Source organism: Nannospalax galili, unplaced genomic scaffold, assembly GCF_000622305.1.
Source record: "Nannospalax galili isolate Female #2095 unplaced genomic scaffold, S.galili_v1.0 scaffold793, whole genome shotgun sequence".
Lineage (NCBI taxonomy): Eukaryota > Metazoa > Chordata > Mammalia > Rodentia > Spalacidae > Nannospalax > Nannospalax galili.
In genome coordinates, this window is record NW_008331997.1 from 96,772 (window position 1) to 120,860 (window position 24,089).

The window sequence follows — 24,089 nt, forward strand, 5'->3', positions numbered from 1 at the left end:
TACTGTCAAGATAATTGAGCAAGAACTTTTCTCTTTCCTACAACATAATTTCTGAAGATGTTGGTGTGAGGGTCCTGTGCTATCTAGTATTCAGTGGTGCGGTTTCGGGAAATATTAGGACTGTTAAGCCGATGCGTCACTGATACTCATAGTGACAACTGTCTGCATTATGTTCGTTTCTGTTCTGGAGTTAGAATTGCTTTTTGTTATCTAACTGTCACATTTTCAGTACTACTTCTCAGACTTGCACTGACAGAGCAACCATGGGAATGGCCAGAGCCCTGCCGGGTCCTGCAGCTTCCCTCTAGACACCCCGGGTGCTTGGCTTATTGTCCTTGTATTTCAGGTTCCGCATTTTTTTAGATCTATTAATCCATATCATAAATGTACTCAAGTCTCCTCATCAACCTGAAGTTGTCATTGTTTGTGCTTCAGAAGCTACTAGCACCCGCCTGAGTCTCCATGGTGGCTTTGTGGAAATTGCGTTAGACATACACAGTCACTGGGGTTTTCTGTGTCCTTTACATTTTATTAAAATAATATATGAACTTGGTTTTTAAACTGTTATTAACCATAAATATGTATCTCATAGTGAAACATATTTGTGTGCTGTGTATTTTTAAGTGTTTTGAAAGGGTTAATTAGTTGTGATTTTCATAAGTATTTTCAACATTTAAAAAAAATTTCTATGTATATACATTTAATTCCAAAGTATTTTTATATCTAATGTCATAATTTGATATTATGTTCACTACTTCTGTTCTCAGTTTGTTTGTTTATTTATTTATTTATTTATTTATTTATTTATTTATGTGGGAGGGAAAGCTCATGCCACAGCATGCACATAAAAGCCAGGAGACAACTTCCAGGAGCTGGTTCTCTCCTTCCACTCTGTGGATTCTGGGGATTAAACTCAGGTCATTGGGCTCAGCAATAACTGCCTTTACTCACTGAGCTAACTCACCTCCACCTCTTTCCCCCCTTTTCAATTTACATTTGTTTTTTGTTTGTTTGTTTGTGTATCAGTTAATTTTTTTAAGATTTATTTTATTTTGGCTAGGTATGGTGGTGCATGGCTTTAATCCCAGCACTCAGGAGGCAGAGGCAGGCAAATCTGTATGAGTTCAAGGCCAGCCTGGTCTACATAGTGAGTTCCAGGCCAGCTGGAGCTACAACAAGACCCTGTCTCAAAAAGACAAAAAAAAAAAAAAAAAAGAGATTTATTTAATTTTTAAAGAGTGTGTGCAGGGCGGGGGGGGCGGGGGCGGTGATTGGGTAAGTGCACAGGAGTGCAGGTGTCTGTGGTAGCTAGAGGTATCAGATCTCCTGGAGCTGGAGTTGCAGGTGGTTGTGAGCCACTCAACATGGAACCTAGGTCCTTCACAAGGGTAGTATGTGCTCTTTGCTGAGCCATCTCTCCAGCCCTGTGTCAATTAATTTCAAAATGATCTATTTCATGTCTTCTTGGCACATCTTACAAATAGTTATACATTATAGGATGGATAAGGTCTCAGTCTGCAGAGAACTTATTTTTTTAATTTTTTAAGTTTATGGGAAGATATTCTTTTAAATGGGTTTATATTGCTTTGATTTTACTAGCTTCATGTCACTTTGTGTACATGAGTATAGGTTAAACATTCATTATTTTAATTGATCCAGTGCTGAATAAAGGGCATTATAATTTAAATTAAGGAGATATGTAACAAAAATGAAGTGTCACTGAAAGTTATTTTCTTGGAGAGACTATCTCTTTTTGGTGAGCGCAATGAGGCAGAAAGGTCAGAGATACCCAGTACAGCTCCTAGCTTTCTAATGTGATTTCTTACCCAGGTAGATAGATGTGCAGTTTTTATGATACTTGCTTTATCTCTTTTCCTTAACATTTATAATATGCCAAGACTCTAAGATAATTGAATAGTGTAAAGAATTCATACAGTGTTTTGATGGGGCTAGAGAGATGGCTCAGCGGTTAAGAACACCAAATGTTCTTGCAGAAGACCTGGGTTTGAATCCCAGCACCCACGTGGCAGCTAACAACTGTCTGTAACTCCAATTCCAGGGGATCTGTCAGCCTCTTTTGTCTTCCGGGGGCATTGCACGACACGGGTGTACTTACCTACATGCAGGCAATACACACATACACATAAAAATATAAAAATAATAAATATTTTTTAAAAAAGAATTCATACAGTGTTTTGACTATTTGTCCCAATTAGCTAGTAGTTTATTCCCATTTAATAAATATAGAACCAATTGGTTGGTTGGTTTTTTTTTTTTGGACTGGGTCTTATGTAGCCCAGGCTGGCCTTGAACCCACTGTGTAGCAGAAGCTGACCTTGAACTGATCATCCTGCCTCCCTCTACCAAGAGTTTGAATTGCAGCTGTGCCACCATGCCCAGCTGATAATAAAACTTTTATAGTAAGCCTAGAGTTTGTCCACAGACAGTTGAAAGCTTGCAGTTACTTACTGATAGATGCCTCATCAAGAATCGTTGGTTTCTCAAAAAGTCCTACGTCTACTGCACTACCTGCATGATCTTTCTGAAAAGAGGAAAGTACGTAGAGCTAGGCCAGGTGGTGCACACCTGCAATTGCAACACTTGGGAGACTCAGGCATGAGACCTGCTTTGAGTTCTAGGCTAGGCTAGGCTAGGCTATATAGAGAAGAGGAGGTGGGGAGAACTGTAAATCCATCAAGAGCCAAGACTTCTTACAGGCAAGGCCACTGGGAAGGAAAAGAACAAAACTATCAGAGCCAAGAAGGGTGCTTGCGTGCCATATTCTACAACCTAAAACTTCAGACCATTTTTCTGAACTAGAAATTACAGTTATAGCTAATCCAAAGAGACTATTTGTTAGAACATTGAAATGAGATTTCTCATTTCATTTCTTTCCCTTTTCTGAATATTTTTATTCTAGCATCTGTGCTAGATGCTTTACATACTTTATTTTTTTCAGTGCATGTAATTTCATGAGTTCTTATTAGTCTTATTTTATAAGGTGAATTGTAAGTGACTCCAAAGTCTGTACTTATAAGAAATTTGAATTTTACCTATTTTCAAGACGTCTATCCCATTTGCAAAGTCAAAGTGACGATTCTTCTCTTAGTTGGTATTGTGTTTTTATATCCATTCACTGGGCAGATAGACATGCAATTAGATTCCTGTATCCCAAAAGCATGCTGACATTCTAAATTTTGAAAAATGTTCACTGTATTCTTCAGCATACCACATTTTAATATTGAAAGTTCCATTTAATGTAGATGAGACTGAATTGGGGAAAATTACAGTAATGGAGGCATGCCATGAGCCCTAAGGGTGCACCTCACTGGGCCATGACACAGAGCAGCATGAACCAAACCTCTGTCAGTGCCAGCAAATTTCTCTTCCTTCACTGAGCAACTTCTGCATCCAGAGAAGTAGCAAGTCTCTTGATGTTAACCAGATGAGAATGGGTGAGTTTACAGGTTTAATGAAATTTGGAAAAATTATACTTTGAGTCGCTCTTTATTTCTATGCTAGTCCTGGTTGAGATGGGACTATATTAGTATTTTATTCAGTAATGTTTTGAATTACATTTGGGTATTTCCTGTGTCTGCTTCATGTCTTCAGTATCCTTCAATATCTGCCTCTTCATCTTATAAAATACGGTGTAGATGTGGAGCATGCTGGGAATGGTAGTTCTTGCAGTTTCATGAAGCAAAAGATCTTGAGGCATATATGATTAAAAGAGAAATTTACATCTGAAAGCTAGCTCACCTGCTTTCTAGCTATGTGTTCATTTAAATGCATATGATGTTTGTTTCTCATTCATTCATTCATTCATTCATTCATTCATTCATTCAGAGACAGGAACTTGCTGTGTAGCCCAGGCAGGCTGATCTGTAACTCAGGCTGAACTTGAATTTGTAGCAATCCTCCTCCTACCTCAGCCTCCCAAATGCTGAGATTTCAGGCATGAGCCACCCTGACTCCTTGGAAATGTCTTCAGTTTGTGGGGATAAGACAAGGCTGCATTCTAGCAACAAGCTGTCAGTGACAGCTGTTTATCTGTGCTGAGTGCAACCTCTGAAAACCTTTTCTTGGGCAAAATTAGTTCATTGCTTTGCTTCTTCAAATGCCAGGGATTGTGTTTGATTTGTTGCCAAGTTCTCCCATCTGAGTACTAACCAGGCCCCACCTGCTTAGCCTCCAAGATCAGATGACATTAAGCACATTCAAGGTATGATATGGCCATAGTTGTTGTCAAGTCCTTTCTTTTAATAATTTGTAAGTTATTTAGTCATTTGTTTCAATTCTTCTTTAAGAAGAGCCATTTTGGTAGATAGATACTTTGAGATAGATAGATAGCCTGTGGAAGCTCCTTCCCCATTCTTCAGGCCCCTTCTGTAGCTTTAGTTATTGCTTGCATGTGTGTGGCCTCAGTGTGCTTGCAGTGCTAAGATTAGGCATCTAAATTCTTACTGATAGCAAGAGTTTAAGTCATTCTAGATGTTCAGTAAGTATGTTTTGAACCAATATAGGAAAAACTATCTTTGCATATAACTTAATGAATATTTATGAAAGAATGGCCAGATCTATTCAGTTTATAAAGTATGCATTCTTTCAGAATAGTGGCTCAATAAGAAAGTGACATCATCATCTGCATGGATCACTAGAAGTTTCTTTTTTGTGCCCCATGTCATGCAGCATTGCATGTAAGGAAAGGATATTTCTTCTAGTTGGCCCAATGGGTTTTGTTGTAAAAAAAATTAATAATAATCCATAGTCATAAAGGGATTTATTTGGCAAAGATAAACAGTAGAATAGTAGATGAGTTTATTTACCTGATCTCCATCTTTAATATGATTTATGCACTGCAGCATGCTTAGGGCAAGAACAAGATAGTTTTTTGGTCAAGTAGGAGAGAGTAGAAGCAGCCTTTCCTTGCTGCAGCAGATAACCTTTGCTGCAGAATGGGGTTCTCTCTGTTTTTGTAAACAGTCATATTAAAATAGTGCCATATTTTCCATTTACATATATTATCTGTGATGTTTCCAAGCTACAAAAATAAGCAAATAAATAAATCAGTTCTGACAGGCAGTATGACCCAAAGTACCTAAAATATGCCCCATCTTTCTATAAAGTTTGCCAACCCAAGCGGTACCATAGAAGCCATTGCATTGAATCAGGGAGAGTTTAAGTCTTGCTTCATGGTTCGCTATGTAGCTTTGAGCAGATTACTTATTTGAAAATTCTCTGAACTTTGATTACCTTTTGTGTAAACCAGGGGCAGTATAGCCTACTTCATAAGGCTTATTTGGTGATGCAATGGCATAAACTTTATGAAGTGCCTAATGCATTTCTTTTTAAATGGTAGGCACTCTGAAAAAATTAGTTACCTAGTATGTATATGTGTACACATAAAGACATATATTTTGTTGCTAGATTTATTTTTCTTTTGCAAGATTCAAAGATTTTATTTTTATTGCACAGTCGGTATTAATTTGCTTATGTGTTCTTTGTGACAGTTGATATATTCACTGTTTTAGGGCATAAATTTTATCAACCTAATTAGTTGTTTAGGTTTCTCCATGCTTAAATGTTAAATTTACTAGCAGTTAAAAATAGTTCTGATTCTTCCTATTGAATAGTAAATTTATTATTTCAGCCTGTTTCAGTATAAAATATCATGAGGTTTCACAGTGCATTCCCCATGTGCTTCTTCAGTATTTGAGAAGCATCTACAGACTATCTGTGACTTGAAAGCTCTAAAGATTTTTCTGAAATATCTTTTCAAGATTTAAGCAGTGTTTTCTGCTTTATTTGACAAATTCTTATGTCCTTGTGTCTTTGTATGGTGGATCTGGCCTCAAATATTTGTACAGTGCTCATTCTCTTCAGGAAATAAAGTGACACCAAAGGACCAGGATACTCATCTGTAGCTCATGGATGTAGTCTCTTGTGAGGCATGAGCTTCGAGACTGACACAGAGTAGATGTCACCTGCAATTTGCTTTGTCAGCCTGGCATCCTCGTACAGTATGTACACTGCACAACCAAACACAGCTGACTGTGTTACTGGATTTTTCTAGAGCTTAGCTCACTGGCATCCTAACCATTTCTAGCCTAAGCAGAAAGCCAAGAAAGAAATATCAAAAGAGACTGACAGATACCAAAATCAATGTAGTGACAATTTATATTTCCAACTTAACCAGTAGAAAGAAGCCCCAAGGCTTGTCAACAACCAATTTGCAAATAAAATCAGTATAATTTATTATATTTGATGTATACAAACTGTATTTGGCAAAGGGACTTCAAGCAGGTCTGGTGACCACAAAACCAAGTGGTGGTATCAGCCTGAAAGCACAAGAAGTAGAAAAGTGAGGTGATGCAGGCCCAGTAGAACTCACCTCTGACAGCAGCCCCTGGGGCAGAGGTCCTGCAGCTGTGTCTTTGGTTGCCTTTGCTGTCTCTGCCTGGGTTTCACTCCTACACTCTTTGTCTTGCTTTTCACACACAGTTATCCATTGTTTCTGTTGTAGGAGAATAATGTGCCTTAATTTACCTCATCATGCCTCGTTAATCCCTTATACAGAAGGCATCTATCTCTGTAAATCAGACACAAATGTGCGAATGAGTATCAGACACACAAGTTACTTAGAAGGTATGTGAATGTGGAGGGCTTGGAACATTGACTGGATTCTTCTGCCTCTTGATATTTTTTTTCTCTTGGAAATACTCATTTCAAATATCTACTCTCAAGTATAGATTGGAGTTTCTTGTTTGTGTACATGTGTGTACTTCACAAAGTGGATATGAGTTTGCAAAGTAGACATAAGGCAGTTCAGTCTGGATGTGCAGGGTTTGGACAAGGTTTGTAGTGTGAAGTTGCAGGGTTTTAATGAAGAACGACTTGTTCTTGTAGTTAATAGGGGACTAATCCTGCGATCTGAAAGAATTGCCTTGCTGCTTAATTGAGCAAGAGGACTAATTAGAAGATGCTGCCTTTCCAGATCAAGTTCCCAGTGAGTGAAAACACCCACAGCGGTGGTTCTTCAGGTGTGTTTCAGCCACTGTGAGCACTATGGTGGCGCTGCAATGTCTAGGATCCAGGCTCCCTGTGCTGTTGCTGTCATAACCTGCAGCAGGGAGGATGTGAAGGGAACAACAGCCTTCCTTCTTTAAAGGCTGTTTCTAGAAAGTTGCACAGAACTCTTTTTCCCTCATTTTGGCCAGACTCTAGTTGTAGAACTAGCTACAGAGTTTGTGACTGGGAAATGTTTTTTGCTGTGCAGGTAAACACGTCCCCTGGAACTGTGGACTTCTATTACATAAGAAAAAAGTGGGGATGGATACCAGAGATCAAATCAGTAGTCTTTCCACCACTGGAGTTTTTCTTTTTAATATTCTAAACAAGATGGCAGTAAAGCTGTAAACTAAGGGGAATGTTTCTTGGAAAACAGGCAGTTATTCAGTAGGCACAAAGAGTGTCATAGCTCCCAGTTGTAGAGGTTAAAGGAGTATTCCATAGACAGCCAGCAATAAATCCTGTGAAAGCAGAGGTTGCTGTCAGAAGGAAGGACATCAAAGTCACTTTTAAAGCAAAGATAATGCAGGGTGGGAGAGGTGGCACCCTCACCTGAGTAAGGTAGAAGGTATCCTTTCATCTTCCTAAGTGGGACCAGGAATGGGTACACATCAGAAAGCGCCTTGTCCTCACCCTTCCGCTCATCAGCCTTGTAGTTTGATACCTTCTTTTCAGTGCTGGCCCTGTTCATCTCTCTATGCTTGCATCATGGGCTTTGCAGTCAAGGGCAGGGGAGGCCCTCATATGTTTTCTTCATTTCCTTCATATGTTCGTGCATATTTTTAAAAAATATTTTATTATTATTTTTATTTTATGTGTATGCGTGTATTGCCTGAATGTAGGTAAGTGCACTCATGTCGTGCAATGCCTACGAGGACAAAAGAGGTCATCAGATCCCCTGGAACTGGAGTTATGGACAGTTGTTAGCTGCCATGTGGGTGCTGGGATTCAAACCTGGGTCTTTTGCAGTGTATTGCCTGAATGTAGGTAAGTGCACTCATGTCGTGCAATGCCTGCGGAGGACAGAAGAGGCTGTCGGATCCCTTAGAACTGGAGTTATGGACAGTTGTTAGCTGCTGTGTGGGTGCTGGGATTCAAACCTGGGTTTTCTGCAAAAAACAGTTAGTGTTCTTAACTGCTGAGCCATCTCTCCAACCCCAGTTAGTGTATATTTTAATGATTATGGGATGAGATTAAAATATACTTATATAGTGCTTCAAGCATTTTATTTTAGAAGTATACATCATCCCTTAAAAAAAAAAGACAGAAAACATTGCTTGCCTACTTGTCCATGTCTAGCCAAACCAGAGGAGAGTGAGAATACTGACCAATAGTGTTTTGACTTCCGTTTAAGAGCTGATGATTTTTTTAAAAAAGAGTTTATGATTTTAAGTTGAATTAAATAATGTAGTTTGGATGTATGTGCTTGTTCTGTACACTCCCCATGGTACACTCCCCATGACACTTTTAAATATAATAACTTATAGAAAATAATGTGCACTTATTATAGTTCACATCTATGCATATTAAAAATCAAGGTAATTTCTTACATATTCTTGATTATTCCTAAAATTAGCTCAAACTGTAATAGATTGGCAGATTAAAGTATTCAGAAATTTCTTTGACATATTTACATTCTGCCAAACCTGAATCTGAAAACAGGCAGCACACTGTTGATAGAGTTTATAAACTAAAGCTAAAGCCAACCACTTGTGAATATCATACTTACATACTATACTGTCTACTCATTTGATTATATATGCTTATCATAGTGTAAAAATGAACAGAATATTAGAAGACTTAATTTTGCAGTATAAACACGCTCTAATCTATTGTTGCATATCTATGCTTATAGTATTAACATGCTGTGTTTGCTATTTCTGTTGTCCTGGCTACTATAAAATCTTCACATACTTCTTTGGAAGTTAATGTTATAGTAGTTTTAATTTTACTATAGTTACGAATGTAACCATTAAACTTAGAAATTTGGAAGTTTCTGTTACAACATGCTTTTTTCATTTGGATATCTTGTCAAAAAGCCATGCCCTGCTTTGCTGACCTCACCCTATTTCAGGGCCTCCATTGTAACTGTCTAAGAGCCTCATGGTCTGGCCTTGGTTAGGTGTGATGGTTTGAATGAAAATGTCCCCCATAGGTTCCAAATATTTGGACATTTTGTCCCTAGATGGTGGTGCTGTTTTGGGAGGTTTTAGAAGGTGTGGCTATCCTGGAGGAAGCACATCACTGGGGGTGGGCTTAGAGAGTTCTTAAGCCTTGCGGATCTCCAGTTGCTCTCTTGCTTCCTATGCCTGTGTGATGATGTGAGAGCTGAGCTTCTGCTTCTCCTGCTCCAGCCACCTCCAGCCACCATGCCTCCCTGCCATGATGGACTGTAATTTCCCTGGGACCATAAGCTCAAATAAACTCTTCCTTCTATAAATTGCTTGGGTCAGTGTTTCTATCACAGCAACAGAAAAGTGACTAATACAGTAATTGGTACCAGGATTGGGGTGTTGGCTGTGAAGAACTTGACCATGTGGGGTTTTGGAAGAATATGAAAGACTTTGGAAGCTTGGGCTCGAAAAGCAGTTGATTGCTGTAAGAAGAGCTTAACAGGTCATTCTAGTAGACTCCTGGAAGAAAGTAGTGCTGAAAACAATGTAGTTCCAGGGGGAAATAAGGACTTAAGCAGCAATTGGGATATTTTAGCAAAGAGTATGGCTGGAGTCTGCCCACAGTCAAAAAGCTTGCCTGAGGCTAAGTTGAAAAGCCATGGACTAATTTCTCTGATGGAAGAAATTTCAAGACAGCATAATGAAGAAATGGTGTCGTGGCTATTAATGGTGAATATTATACAGATTTACAGTGAAAAAGAGCCAATGGGGCAGAAAGAAATACAGAATATACAGGATGGACTGAAAAAGAGTACTAGGAAGATAAATGTTGGAGCCCTGGCATGTGATGGAGAGGATCCCATTGATAGGGCGATTAAAGTGATTAAGGAGATTAAAGTGATTAAGGAGGGGCCTAGAGATTCAAACTTAAACAATGGAGAGAGTGCCTCCAGGGCAAGATCACACCCAGTTAAACCTCCAACTTGTGAAAGGAAAATGCTGCCAGGACCACTGAAGAGAAAAGCTTCTAAAATGGATAAAGCAGGCTGGAGTCCATCCCAAACTTGCAGTCAAACTTGCCAGTGTCCTTCACCTGGTGAACAACATGCCTTTAGAGGCATAAAAGATGCAAGAGTGAGGGGTCATCACTTCTTCCTCTGTGGTTTCAGAGAGCTGCTAAGGCCAGGTAGCATGCAGCAGGGGTTCCCCTGCCTAGAGAATGCCCTCATTGGCCACTGTTTGAAGCTGTGAAGGTGAAGCCTGGTTGGCAATGGAGGCTCCAAGAAGTTCATGATGCCAGAGCTATGAGGCAAATGCCAAGAAGACCTGTATACAGGGAGTGGTACCAGCCCAAAAGAGAGATGTTTGTTGCACACAGCAAAGCTAGAGAGGCTGAGTCATCTAAGCCCTTTGGAAGTAAAGTCCCAGAAGTTGGACGTGGAGCTACTGGATTTGGTGTTTGCCCTGCTGTTTTGGTCTGGTATTTCCTTACTATGCCTTCATTCCTCCCTTTTGGAATTGTAATGTGTATTTGGTTCCACTGTTTATTGGGAGTATGTAATTTGTCTTTTGACTTTATAAAGGTTTAGAGTTAAGATATTTACCTGAGTCCACTTTGGACTGTGGACTTTTGAATAGTATTGAGGCTGATAATGACTATGGGGACTTTTAAGGTTGGACTTAAAGTTAGACTAAATGCATTTTGCATTTTATATGGTCATGTGCCTATGGGGGCCATGGGGTAGAATGTGATGGTTTGAATGAAAATGTCCCCCATAGGCTCCAAGTATTTGGACATTTTTATCCCCAGATGGTGGCGCTGTTTTGGGAGGTTTTAGAAGCTGTGGCTATCCTAGAGGAAGAACGTCACTGGGGGTGGCCTTAGAGAGTTCTTAAGTCTTGCCAGATCTCCAGTCGCTCTCTTTCTTCCTGTGCCTGCGTGGTGATGTGAGAGCTTCACTTCTGCTGCTCCTGCTCCAGCCACCTCCAGCCACCATGCCTCCCTGCCATGACAGACTGTAATTCCCCTGGAACCATAAGCTCAAATAAACTCTTCCTTTTGTAAATTGCTTGGGTCAGTGTTTCTATCACAGCAAAAGAAAAGTGACTAATACAGTCAGGTCTCTCTCAAGTCTCAGGTCTCTCTCCAGAGCCTGCTGTGCTCCTTGCCTTGTCCTCTTTATTCTAGGTACAGTAACGGCTCTGCCAACAAGTGCCTTCTTGACTCAACTTTTGCACACAGCTTTCCACCAGCCTTCACCTCTCCCAACCCAAACTTTACTTCTCTGAGGAAGACTTCCTCCATCAGTGCAGACATATATGCTTGTTCTATACATTCTGCATGGTACTTTTTCTTCACTTCTTTTATCTAAGTTTATTTTCTGATTATTAGATCAAGCCTGTCTCTTGTACTGGGTGCTGAGCTCAGCGATGCCTGCCAGCACCATGCCTGCCTCAGAGCACTGTCACTAAAACTTTTTTGAGTGAGGGGTGAGAATGAACAAGGAGTGAATGAGTGATGAGGGAGTGAAGAGTGAGGAAGAGTGGGCAGGACTGTACACTGTGGTAGCTTCACATTGGAAAGCTAACCAAAGTTCACTTTCACAATACTGCTCTTAGTGACGAAAAATGGAAGTTTAACTCACCCTTATCTAACTCACTCTTGTCTTTGGAATTAAACCCATGTAGTGGTGTCAGCAAAGCCTTTGTGTGTAGGTCTAGCTCTTCATTCAGATTCGGCTCAGCACCCTCATGGTGCCCTCACTGTCGAGCCAATGAAGTCTGGGGCTGCAGCTTTTTCATCTCCATTTATTGTGCTTCATGCCCACCCCAAATGTGAGTCTGAGCCTGGCACAGTGCCTAAAGCCAAATCCTTCCCAGTAGACATGATTTGCCTATGAATATAGTTGCTCTCCTCCTATCCCCAGCATGCATCTTGTCCTTTTTTATTATCTCTAAGTGGAAAGTTACATAATCTATCTATAAACCAAATCAGTCATTCTCAACGTGCAGCCCTCTAACCTCCCACAGGCCAGCCAGTCAGTGGAACCGTCCATATCTATTTGTGACCCCATGGAAAGAGGTGGGGCTCAGGGGGCTAAGTATCTCAGTCACCCAGGGACAGAGTACCCTATGATGGAGATAAGGCAAGGAAAGCAGAGAGGACAGAGCAGCCTGTAGGTTGTGGGGTCTAGTTATCAAGTGGAACATCCATAGGTGTTAAGCCTGAGGTTGTGCTAAGAACATGAAGTCTGTGGGGAAAGTAGGGCTCAGTGTCCATATGCTTCAGGGTGTTACGTTACACATTCCACAAGAGGTGCCAGCTCAGAATTGCTATTATTTTCACTTTGCACATGAAGCATCTGAGGAAGACTAATGGAGGACAGCCAAAAGGTTCTCAACTGAAAGTGAGAGACAAGGATCTGGACCTACATCCAGACTCCAAGTCCACAGTCTTCTTGGGCTTTGTTGAAGAGGCAGTGGCAGGGGCACTGAGCTCCTGGGACTTGGACCTGGAGGTTTAGGAGAATGAGTGTGCTGTGCTCCCCAGGAGCCTTTGGGAGTTCACTCTGAGAGACTGGGTACAGGCCTTTACATGGACTGTAGATGTCCTTCAAGCCAGGCAGCAGGACTTTGTCCTGTCAGCACCTCCTCAACTGAGTAATGACCTGTTAGGACCATGAAATTCTATTAAAATTTAAACAAAGGTGAATTGTCCAGAAAGGGTAAAATATATTCAGGGTCTCATCTTGAGGTTGCAGTCCCATACAAGTTAGCTGTGTGCCATACAGCATTAATATGTCTTAGGGATACAAATTGAGTGGTACCCAGTTCTGGTTCTTAAGAAGCCCCCATCCTCTGAGGGAGATACCTAAGCCAGTCCCATTTCACCAGGCAGGAGGAGCTATAATAGAGGGAGGCTCAGGACCCTGGGAATAAGAGAAGGAACTCCTTATGCTGTCAAGGAGCTGTGCAGGGTTTCTGTGTGCTCTGGGGACGGGGAGGAGAAAATGCTAAGGGGTGAAGGTACAGTCACTAGGCATGGAAGGTACTAGTGCCCCATGTAGAGGAACACGGCAGAAGCATTCACGGAAGGACACGTGTCCTGGGTTGATGCAGCTAGGGATGTCATAGTCTAATAAAACTAGTCAACATAAAAGGGCTCATTTTATTTTTATTTAGCAGGGATAAATAAAAAGCCTTTCTTTTAATCCTGAAATTTTGGGATTTTTTTTTCCTAAACTTGTTTTTAATAGTTAATTGTAATTTTAATGTCACCTTTAGCAAGCATTCAGCAGCTGTCCTTGATAGGATTAGCTTGTGCAGGCAGTAAGGTAGAGATAGAGTGCTGAGTGCAGTTTTATATCATCTTTTTTAAAAGACAGGCAAGTGGTTTATAATTTGGAAAAGAATCCGAGATTTAGGTTGAAATACCAATCTTGCCCTTTTCGACCTGATGTCCTGGGCACTTCACTTGGATCCTCCTGGCTTCCAGAGTTTCTTACGTCTCTGTCTCTGAAGGACTGTGGAAGTAAGTGAGATCATTTATTTGAAGTTAACTGCAAGGTCCTATCCTGGTTCCTCCTGTCAGCTGTTCAACATATGATCAGGTTAAAGCCATGGCAGACAGCACAGGCTACCTCAAAGAGTTTTCTTTCCACGTTACATCTCTGTGCCTGACAAAAAAGCCAAAAACAACAACAAAAAAAACCATTAAAGCCCAAAGGGTAGTCATAAATGTTATGAAATGATGCGAAAAATCAGACCCCAAGAAAACACCATTCATCACTCCATTGAAATGCTGTGGGTGAGGAGTGGCTACCATTTCTTTTGACAGCCTTTGATATCTGTTCTGTATCTTTGTCAGAGTCCTAGCTCCCCGGTGTTCAGAACATGAGCTCTTTTGCTAGCTTTTCCTGGTGTGGGGGATACAGATGCCGGCTCTCCATTAGCAGTCTTTCTTTCCTGCATGGTCTGCTTCGCACTCATTTCTTTAAACCAATTTTAACTACAGCAGAACCTGAAATACCTTTTTCAGTGTTGGGCTTCATACATAGGTGCACTTTTATTGTAGAATGAATACACATAATTTGCCATTTTAAACCTTTTTCAAGTATATGGTTTCACAGGGATTACTGTTAAACTATTTTATGTAGCGTGTGCGCATATATATGTGTGCACACACTCACATGCCACTACACACATGTGAAGGTCAAAAGACAGTTTGTAGAGTTGGTTCTCTCTTTCCACCGTGGGTTCCAAGGATCAGATTTAGGTCATTAGGCCTGGAAGCAAACCACTAAGCCATCTTGAAGGCCCAAAAGATCAGGTTTACTCTGGTGTAAACCAGGTCTCTAAAACCTTTTCATCCTCTCCAATTGAACTCCTTACTCATTAAATAACAACTCCTTTTCTTTTTTTTTTTTTAAAAATGCTTTTAACAATTTTTTTTTTTTATAGCAACTCCCTTCCCCCGCATCCCTAGCCTTTTGGCCTCTGGTAGCCACCATTGTATTTCCTATTTCTATGATTTTTTTTACTACTTCATAGACCTCATATAAGGGGAATCATACAGTATTTCACCTTTTGTGACTGACTTATTTCACTTAACAAAGTGTCCTCTAGGTTCATATATATTGTAATATGTGACAGGATTCCCTTCATTTAAAAGACTGCAAGGTATTTCTCATTTTATCCATTCATTCATCTATCTGTGGATACTTGGGTTGTTTCCACCTCTTGGTGACTGTGAATGACACTGCTGTGAATAAAGATGTGGCTCTCTTCAGGGCCTGCTTTCAAATAATTGGATGTATATTGAGGTTGCTCAGTTACATGGTAGTTAGACTTTCAATATATTTGCAGAATCATCACACTGTTTCCATAGCAGTTGCACCATTTTACACCCTAACCAGCCTCGCAAATATAAGGGTTCATCCAGTTTCTACAGGTTCTCACCACACGTGTTTCTTTCATAGCAGCCATGCAAATTAAATGCTAATTTGCTGCAATTTTGATGATATTTCTTTAATGATTAACAATGCTGAGCATCACGGGCATTCTGACCAATTGTATATCATCTTGGAGAACAGGTGTTCAAGTCCTTTACCAGTTCTTTTTTTTTTTTAATTTATTTTCATTTTATGTGTATGAGTGTATTGCCTGCGTGTGTTTAAATATACCCATGCAATGCTGGTGAAGGCCTGAAGAGGGCATCAGATCCCCTGGAACCAGAGTTAGCCACCACGTGGGTACTGGAAACAGAACCTGGGTCCTCTGTGAGAGAAACCACTGAGCAATCTCTTCAGCCCCCCTTTACCCATTTGAGAAGTGGGCAATTTCATTTTGTTCTTATTTTGTTGTTTAATTATGTTTTCTTAATTGTAGATTCAGGATATGAACCCTTTATCCAGTACAATCTCCATTCTGTTGGTTGCCTTTTTACTGTTGTTCAAAGTTTAATTTCGATGTAGTCCTCTCTGACCATCTTTGCTTTGGATCCCAGTGTTTTGGGTATCATATCCAAGAAATCATTGCCAGATCCAGTGTCAGGAAACTTAGCCCTCTGTTTCCTTCTGGAGACCTTATAGTATGGGTGACAGACTTTATTTACTCATTTGACTCTATTTTAAAGATTTATTTTTACTTAAGTGTATGTGCATGTGTCTGTGTGGGGGTATGTGCATGGAAGTACAGGTGCACTCAAAGCCCACAGATGTTGCATCCCCTTGAGCTGGAGTTCCAGGCAGTTGTGAACCACCCAGCATGGGTGCTGGGAACCAAATCCGAGTCCTCTGCAAAAGCATGGTGCTCTTAACCATAAAGCCATCTCTCCAATTCCCTTGACTTTATTTTCCAAAATAGTTTTAGACTCACATAAAATTAAACCCAAAGTGCACAGAGAACCCCCAATTTCCCTTGTCCTCTTCCATCCCCACCATCAATATTCTATATCAGAGCACATTTGCTGTCATTAGTGAACCCATTCTGACACATGTTCATTATATTGACCCTGTGGTTTGCATTAGAGGTCATGCTTGGTGGTATACATTCTGTAGATTTGACAGATGCACAGCGGTTAGTTGAGCAATTCTGCCCAAGGAGCACCCACATTACAGTGTCACACAGAATAGCGTCACTGCCATACAGGTCCTCTGTAACACCCATTCATCCCTCTCTCCCTGTTAAGGGCTAATTTTAAGTGGAGACTTATTCGCCTATTTAGAAGTTGTCACCATCAAAATATTCAGTATCCAGATTGCAGAGTCAGAGATACCTCTGAGATTTTCAGTCCCCTGGTTTCATATTCTCTGACGTAGAAATTTAATCAGGATTATCTTTATTATTAAGAAAAGTTTCAGAGCCACAAAAGTTTAAGAAAATTGCCAGCCTCTTTGCAATCTTTTCAAGATAGTATTTGTTCTTATATAGGTATTTTGACCATTTTATGAACCTTAATCCTGTGAGTTAAGGCAATCCAGATTATTTCCATTTAGCTCATGATCACAGTGAAGCTGGACTAAATAAATACCCTGTCCAGGATTTCTTGCGTATAAATTAGAGTCAGGTTCTTAATTAGGCCTGTAGTTCCTCCTCTGTACCACACTGACTCCTCTCTTGGCACCAGTGCCCTGGGCAGCAGTGAGGAGAGCTTGATGGTGGCTGCTTTCTTTGCCTGTCATCTGTTTATTTGCTGGTTATTTCTGAAATGCTAGTGTTCAAACTCAGGCTTTTTGTGTGCAAGGCAAGTGCTCTACCATTGAACTGTACTGCTAGTTCTTTATTTAAAACCTTATAGAAGGGCTGAAGAGATGGCTCAACAGTTAAGAGCACTGGCTGCTCTTACAGATGACCTGGGTTTAGTTCCCAGCACCCACATGGCAGCTAACAGCCATCCCTAACTCCAGTTCCAGGGGATCTGACGCCCACTTCTGACCTCCATAGGCATTGTACGATGTGGGTGCACTTACATACATGCAGGCCGTGCATGTATGTGGGAGGCTGTGGGATGAAATTGTAAAAGACGTGTATTTGTTATTGCTAAGTTATTTGAATGTAAAGGATTATGTTTAGATCACATTATAACAAATGGTAAAATTCATGTTGTTCCTTCCCATTAAACTAATTTCAAAAGACCCCGTGGGATATTTTCTTGTCATTATTTAAAAATTAACTTCTGTGCATCCTTTTGCTTGTTAAACTCTCATAACTACTCTTTACTCTTGTGTAAAGACAATTATAACAATAATTTTAAAACGTGCTGTGTAATTAAAACTGGTTTAATGGAGCTTATAGGCGCTCTCTAAGAGATAATGAAGGAAGGCTGTGTCTGGTGAGGGAACAAACTTCAGGTACAGAGAAGTGGTGAATGAAAGGCACCAAACCAAACTCGTTAGATCTTCAAATTCTCAAATTCCTTGGACCAGAAATATGGTTGCTTTTATTTTAAAGATGGGTATGCAAAGTTAAGTAATTTTCAAGCAGTTAGTAGGCATAGTATAGCAAAATGGAATTTGGGAAGCTGCTCTCTCTCTCTCTCTCTCTCTTTTTTTAAGTAGGTCTTTTTTACTTTACTATGTAACATTTTAGATAAGGTCTTTGACTCTAAATTTTATGTACCTCTTTCCTGATTGACTTTGGTTCAATATTCCTAAAATATAGTGTTTCTCCATAATAAAGAACATGAATTATGAAGAAAAAAGCACCCTTATTTTAATCTTTCCAGGCTTTTACTCGAAGCACTCTCTTTTTGCTATTAATATGAGGTGTTGAAGATAAAAAACAAAGCCCAAGACTCTGCGTATGTGTTTGGCAAGCACTGTATAGTTGGGCTGCATCCCCAGGCCTAGTAAGAAATTTTTTTTTTCTTTGTCTTTTTTGAGACAGGGTCTCCCTGTAGCCCCAGCTGTCCTGGAACTCACTATGTAGACCAGGCCGGCCTTGAACTCACAGAGATCCACCTGCCTCTACCTCCTGAGTGCTGGGATTAAAGGTGTGTGCCATCACGCCCAGCAGAAATTTTTATTAACCTAAAATAATCTGTTTCCTGATCATTTCAGGTCATGAAGAATTTCTAAGTTTGTGTTTTTATGTATCATTGATCTATTTTTGCTGTTCCTGCAACTCTGCCTACCTAGACAGAGGCAGTTTCTTCTCTCCTGGTGCTAACAAGATAGTGTGGAACACAGCAGTAAACAACTAAAGACAGCTCCACAGAGGTGGCCATCTCAGATAGAACCTACTTCTTCCACCCTGAACTTTGTCCAATGCGTATTTGAATAGTGCTAATATATACATGTAGGGCCTTAGGCGGAGAGCAAGGCTGCCATATAAATGTTAAGAGACGTTTGTTTCTATAGTTTCCATTCACTAAGGGGACCAGGTCACCTTGGCAGGTACCATTTTGTAATTCTTTTTCAATATTCCATTACAGTTTCTCTTAATTATTTGAAACTATTGTGCTCTTTTTCCCCTCCAGAAAATATAATTAAACACCAGCTGCTATCAGTGCCACTGTCGATAGCTGTGAACTGGCACCTGTGTGGAGCCTTGTTGAACAGCTTTGCATGACTGGGTACTGACTGGGAAATATAGTCTACCTGATGCTAACACCTTTCTACTCTGCTATAACCACAGGGCATTGGCAACCTATACTTCTGTGGTGATTTAAAAAATCAGTCTGTTCAGTGTGCTAAAAATCTACCACAAATAATTGTAAAGAGTGTTTAAAAATTATATTGGGAGGCCAGGCATAATGCCACATGCCTTTAGTCCCAGGACTTGGGAGGCAGGGGCGGACGGATCTCTGTGAGTTCAAGGCCAGCCTGGTTTACAGAGTAGGTTCCAAGCCTACAGGGAGACCCTGTCTCAAAAAGACCAAAAAAATTTTATATATATTTATTTTTCAAAATAAAAATATTTTGCTGATTTCTCTCAGGATTTATTTAAAAAATCTGTGATAATAATCATCAGACCTTGGTTTGGGGCATTTCTACACTGACCTACATCCTAGCCCAATAATATCTTATAGAGATCTATTAAAATAGTAATAATAATGGCGACTCCTTTGTCCTGTCTCCAGAGTCTGAGATTTTTGTAGTTTTGGCAGAGAGGCCAGACAGGAGTGAAAGCTTCCTACTTCAAGTAGTCCTGGACCATGATTGGGGAAGCGCAGATTTGGTACATTGGTGCTCTGGCAGCAAGCCTGCAGAGGCAGGTCAGGAATGAAGTGGAAGCCTGTGTACTTAGATAGAAGTGCATGTGTTACCTCCTCCCCTCCTTACAGTGGATGTACTCTCTGCAGCACTAATCTGATTTCATGCTGTTTTAATCATAGAATGATCAATAAAATTATACTTTGTCTTTTAGATTGATCATTTGCTTGCTATCTGCATGATTGTCTCAAAGACTCCACATCTCCTCTTTACCAGAGGGATTTTGCTGAGTGGTCAGTTTCCCATGTCGTGAAATAAAGAAGGAAGGAACTGGGATGAGACCTGTGGAAGTGAGAGATGAAGGTAGCTCACCGGTCACTTCAGTTCTTCCCTGACCCGGTCACCCCAGTACTGAGACTGACAGTAGTGAAATGTCCTGACTCATGGGGAATTTTGGATTCTGTTATTAGATATGCCATTCGTTGTGGTTAAGCTCTCTGATCTTTGATGTCTATGATTGTGAATTCTGACTGGTCTCATTCACTCTCCAAACTAAGTTTAATTGTTAAAACTTTAGGTACTGACTGTTGAAGTCAAATCTTTGCTGTCATACGACTAAAAGATCCCAATTGTGTTTGCAGCTCTCAGTGCTTTTGGTAGTGTCTAATTCAACCTTTCTTTTTTAATTCACCCTTAGAGCCCTAGTAAGTAGCACAGTGCCTGGTATGGAGCTGGCATCAGGAATTTTGGGGGCGGGGGTTCTTTTTGAGACAGGGTCTCCCTGTAGCCCCAGCTGGCCTGGAACTCACTATGTAGACCAGGCTGGCTTTGAACTCAGAGATCTACCTGCCGCTGCCTCCCAGTTGCTGGGATTAAGGCGTGTACCACCAGGCCCGGCCCTAATTTCTCATTCTTAATGCTAGTTGATTATGTAGTCTTTCTTTTTTATAACAGCTTCAGATCCCTGGGGCGGGGGCTGCACCATTCCTTGAGGTACTGCAATACCAGGTTGATGTTTGGAGTGCACGGAGCAAGCTCCTATTCCAACTCCTAGTTCCAAAAATCCATTTAACATATTGTCCTCAGATAGAGGACGTATCAGATATTAAACTGATAAGAACAGATACTACACTTGATCTTAGCCAAAAGAAATTTTTAACGTAGTAAAATTAGCTATTGCTCTTTTCTGTGCTTCCATGGATTACTTTTGATCTCTTCCACTTGATACACTTAACCCAGTTTAGATCCATTTGCAGTCACTCTTGGGTACATAGTAACATCTCCCAAATGGCCAGGTTCCCTATTCTTCCCCTTAGAGCCATCCTTCCTACTGTCAAGTAGGAATTCATTCCCAACACTGTTCTAAACATTTCAGCCCTCTCCATCTTATGGAAGGTTTGGAGCCTCTGCTACTGGTCTAGCAGTAGTTCCAGGCTTATCTTCCTCATTCAGGCAGCAGCTGTATGCTGTTCACACCGTAGCACAGCCCACTGACACCCTCCCATGCTTCTGTCCAGCTCTGAGGACCAAGCCTTGGTGCCCTTGTTACCCCTCTCTTCCCTGGACATCCAAACAGCACACAAACCTTACTGGTTTTTTTTCTTTCACGTTGTTTTCTATTAAAATGTGCCAATTTTGCTTCTTTTTCTCCATTTCACTTTTATTATCATCCTCTTGGTCTTTCTGTGTCCTCTTTCTCCCTCCCCTCTTCAATTCATCCTGTTTCCTGTTGACTAGTTAAACTCTGTAAGTTCTAGCCCTGAAGATAGATCATAGATCGTCTGTTTCCCCTAAGTTGGAAATTCCAAAAAGAATTAGATAAATTTTAGATTTCTTTTCTGTTATTTTAGCAGATGTGAATACAACATGCATCTTTATCTTCCTTCTGTTGTGGGTAAGCATATAGGATTTGGAGTGGGCACACCTAGATCTGACCTCCAGGTATACCACTTATATGAACTACAAGTTGGGCAAGTTCTATAACCTGCACTGGCCTCAGTTTCATCATCTGTAAGAAAGAATGGTTATGCTCTATAGAATTATTAAGATGATTTTGTTTACTTTCAGTTGTGAAATGTTCAAACATTTGTAAACATGAAAAGAACAGTCAGTGGATTCCTACATACTATTCTTCCTAAATATATACAATATTTACTATTCTACATGATTCAATAATTACCAAGTTCTTTTTATACTTTTTCACCCACATCTTGTTTTTCTTTTCTTTTCTTCTTTTTTTTCCAATCCCTAGACATCCTGCCATTTCAAACACACATCTGCATCACCAAAAAATATAGCTTCAGTGGTAAGCACCTGTAATCTCAGCACTAGGGATGCTGAGGCTGGTGGTAATGAGTTCAAGGCCAGCCTAGGGGAGATCCTGTCACCAAAAGATATGTAATAGAGTACATGATGTTGGGCCAGGGTAGTATGGGGAGTGGAGATGAGAGAGGGAATCTAAATGCAATGAATGCAATTAAAATATATTGTATAACATTTGCAAAAATTCAATTAAAAAAGAAGGAAAAGAAGGTACTGTTAATATACCCAACACTTATTTTTGGCTTTTTTCATAATATAGTATCCATAATTAAACTTGTATTACATCAAAAGATTTTCTAATTGGTTTGTTCAACCAAAAATGTGTATCTTTTTAAAATAAATATTGTGACATGTACACAGAAAACTGTATTAAAACTTTGATGAATTTGCACAAAGACTTTATTCCTGTTTAACCACCACCCAGGTCACTTCTTCCTTGATGTCTAAAACTGTAGATTAGTTTTGTTGGGTTTTGACCTGGACGAAAATAGAGTGGTGTTATGCACAGTTTTCTGTCTTAGTTTTCCTTATCTCAACAGCATGTTTATAGTACTCAGTCTTGTTATTACCTGGGAAGTTCATTGTTGTATTGTGTCCATTGTAACAATGTAAAATCATTTGTCTATTCTTTCTATTATTAGTGGATGTCTTGAAGATTGTATTTTATAATTTAGAATGTGCCAAAATGTCAACAGTGTCTAAAAAGAAAGGTTCACTTTAATATTTTTGATACACTGTGCCTTGTGTTTAAGTTTCTTATGCATTTTGATTGATTTGAATTTTGATTCATCTAAATTTCATTCCCAGTTGAGGCCTTCCCCACCCCTAACCTACACTGTGTAGTCTCTTGGGGAAATAGTGATTCTTGCTCAGCTTACTATCTTAACTTGTATTCTTTTAAATTTGTCTTTTTTTTTTCATTGTTATATCTAATGTGAATTAAATTCTTATGGGTGAAAGGGAGGAATTGATTTTACAGCTTTGTGTTTTTCCCTTGAGCTCTGCGTGTAGCATTTTCTGATTCTCACCTGGGCTCTCTCATGGATTCGAGAATCAATCCCTCTGAACAAGTCCCAACCTTCCCGCTTACTCCCTTGCTACCCTGCAAGTCATCTCTCATTTCTGTGTGTTAGTTTCCTCACCTGTAAAGCTGAAGGTAATTCCCTCCTATCAGTTTTCATAAAAACTCAACTTAAGCTATCAAAGTGCTGAGAACAGTGGCCCATACAGAAGAGCAGTGCAAATACTGGTTACTGTTACGCTTAATTTGCTTTCCTGGCTTTGTGTTGTTTTAACTTCGAATATAGAGTTGTATGATATCATCCAGTCTACATACTGGCAAAATTGCCTACTGTTCTTCAGTTCTCTTGTTTTGTTGCAATGTCAAATACAGTTTCTGTATGCTAATGTTTTTATTATTTTCTCTATTTGATATGAATATTCACTTGAGATTTGCTACTTGAGTTTACATTTTGTTTCTTCTGAGTAGCTGTGGTTTTCCTTAATATATTTTTACTTCTCATGTATGCATGTACTAACTGAGAATTAAAAGTTATTTACTACGTAAGAAAAATTAGACCGAGATGTTCATTAAAACTGACTTTTAGCAAGTGGCATTGTTGTTCTTACTGTATAGGAAAAATATTTCCTTTTGTCTCATATTATTCTTTGTTATTTGGAAACAGACCAGGTAGCAGATCTTCTGAAATTGCATTGAGTCATTATTCCGGTGTATTGAACATTTGCTATTAAAATACTGGGCAGTGACTTGAATTAAGTTTCTTTGTGGGAGAAAGGCTCTGTTACTTAGCAACTCCTAATATCCTATGATGATGAGAAAGCGCTCTGAGACCCACTAGAGAAATCTCACTGGCTTTTTTGGATAAAGAAAAGACATCTGATGCTTTGATACAGAATTATGAGCAACTGGGGATTTTTTTTCTTCAGATAACATTGTCACGGGACTGGAAAATCCATGTTTAAAACAAGCTTATGGTTAAACAGTGCCAAAAGACTTTTCTCTGCCAATTATTCTGATCTGATGTTCATTCATGGGTACTTGAGAAAAGCCTGGTATAGACAGAAGCAGGTTACTTCCTCATCTGATTTTTATTTAGAAGTGGAAGGGCATCTAGGCTATCTGAAATGGAGAGTACTGCCACTTGCTTGATACACTGGCAGTGTGTGGGGAAAAGCTCCTTTCCATCTTGGGGTCCTGGTGCAGATTAACAGAAGAAAATAGAATAGTGTCAGTAAATTCAGGTTTTCTGTGACATGGAATTTTCAGAAGGAAGCAGGACCCAAAGAAAGGAATAACCTTATGTATTTTATGTGAGATGCAATAAAGGAACAGATAGTCTTCGAGAAGTGATTGGAATGTGTTGTGTGTTCTGATAACCTGGGGGATGGGTCTGTCCAGATTCTTCTCTGA

At 39.9% G+C, this 24,089-nt stretch overlaps 1 protein-coding gene and 1 non-coding gene across 5 annotated transcripts in view; one reads left to right on the forward strand and one right to left on the reverse strand.

Annotated features, from left to right (window-relative positions):
• The window catches only part of LOC103729163 (inaD-like protein), a 315,156-nt gene that overhangs the window by 76,503 nt on the left and 214,564 nt on the right, over positions 1 to 24,089 (forward strand). The window lies entirely within an intron of this gene.
• LOC115069284 lies at positions 20,308 to 20,492 on the reverse strand. The gene has a single exon (XR_003848557.1). It is a non-coding gene; the product is annotated as a U2 spliceosomal RNA (small nuclear RNA).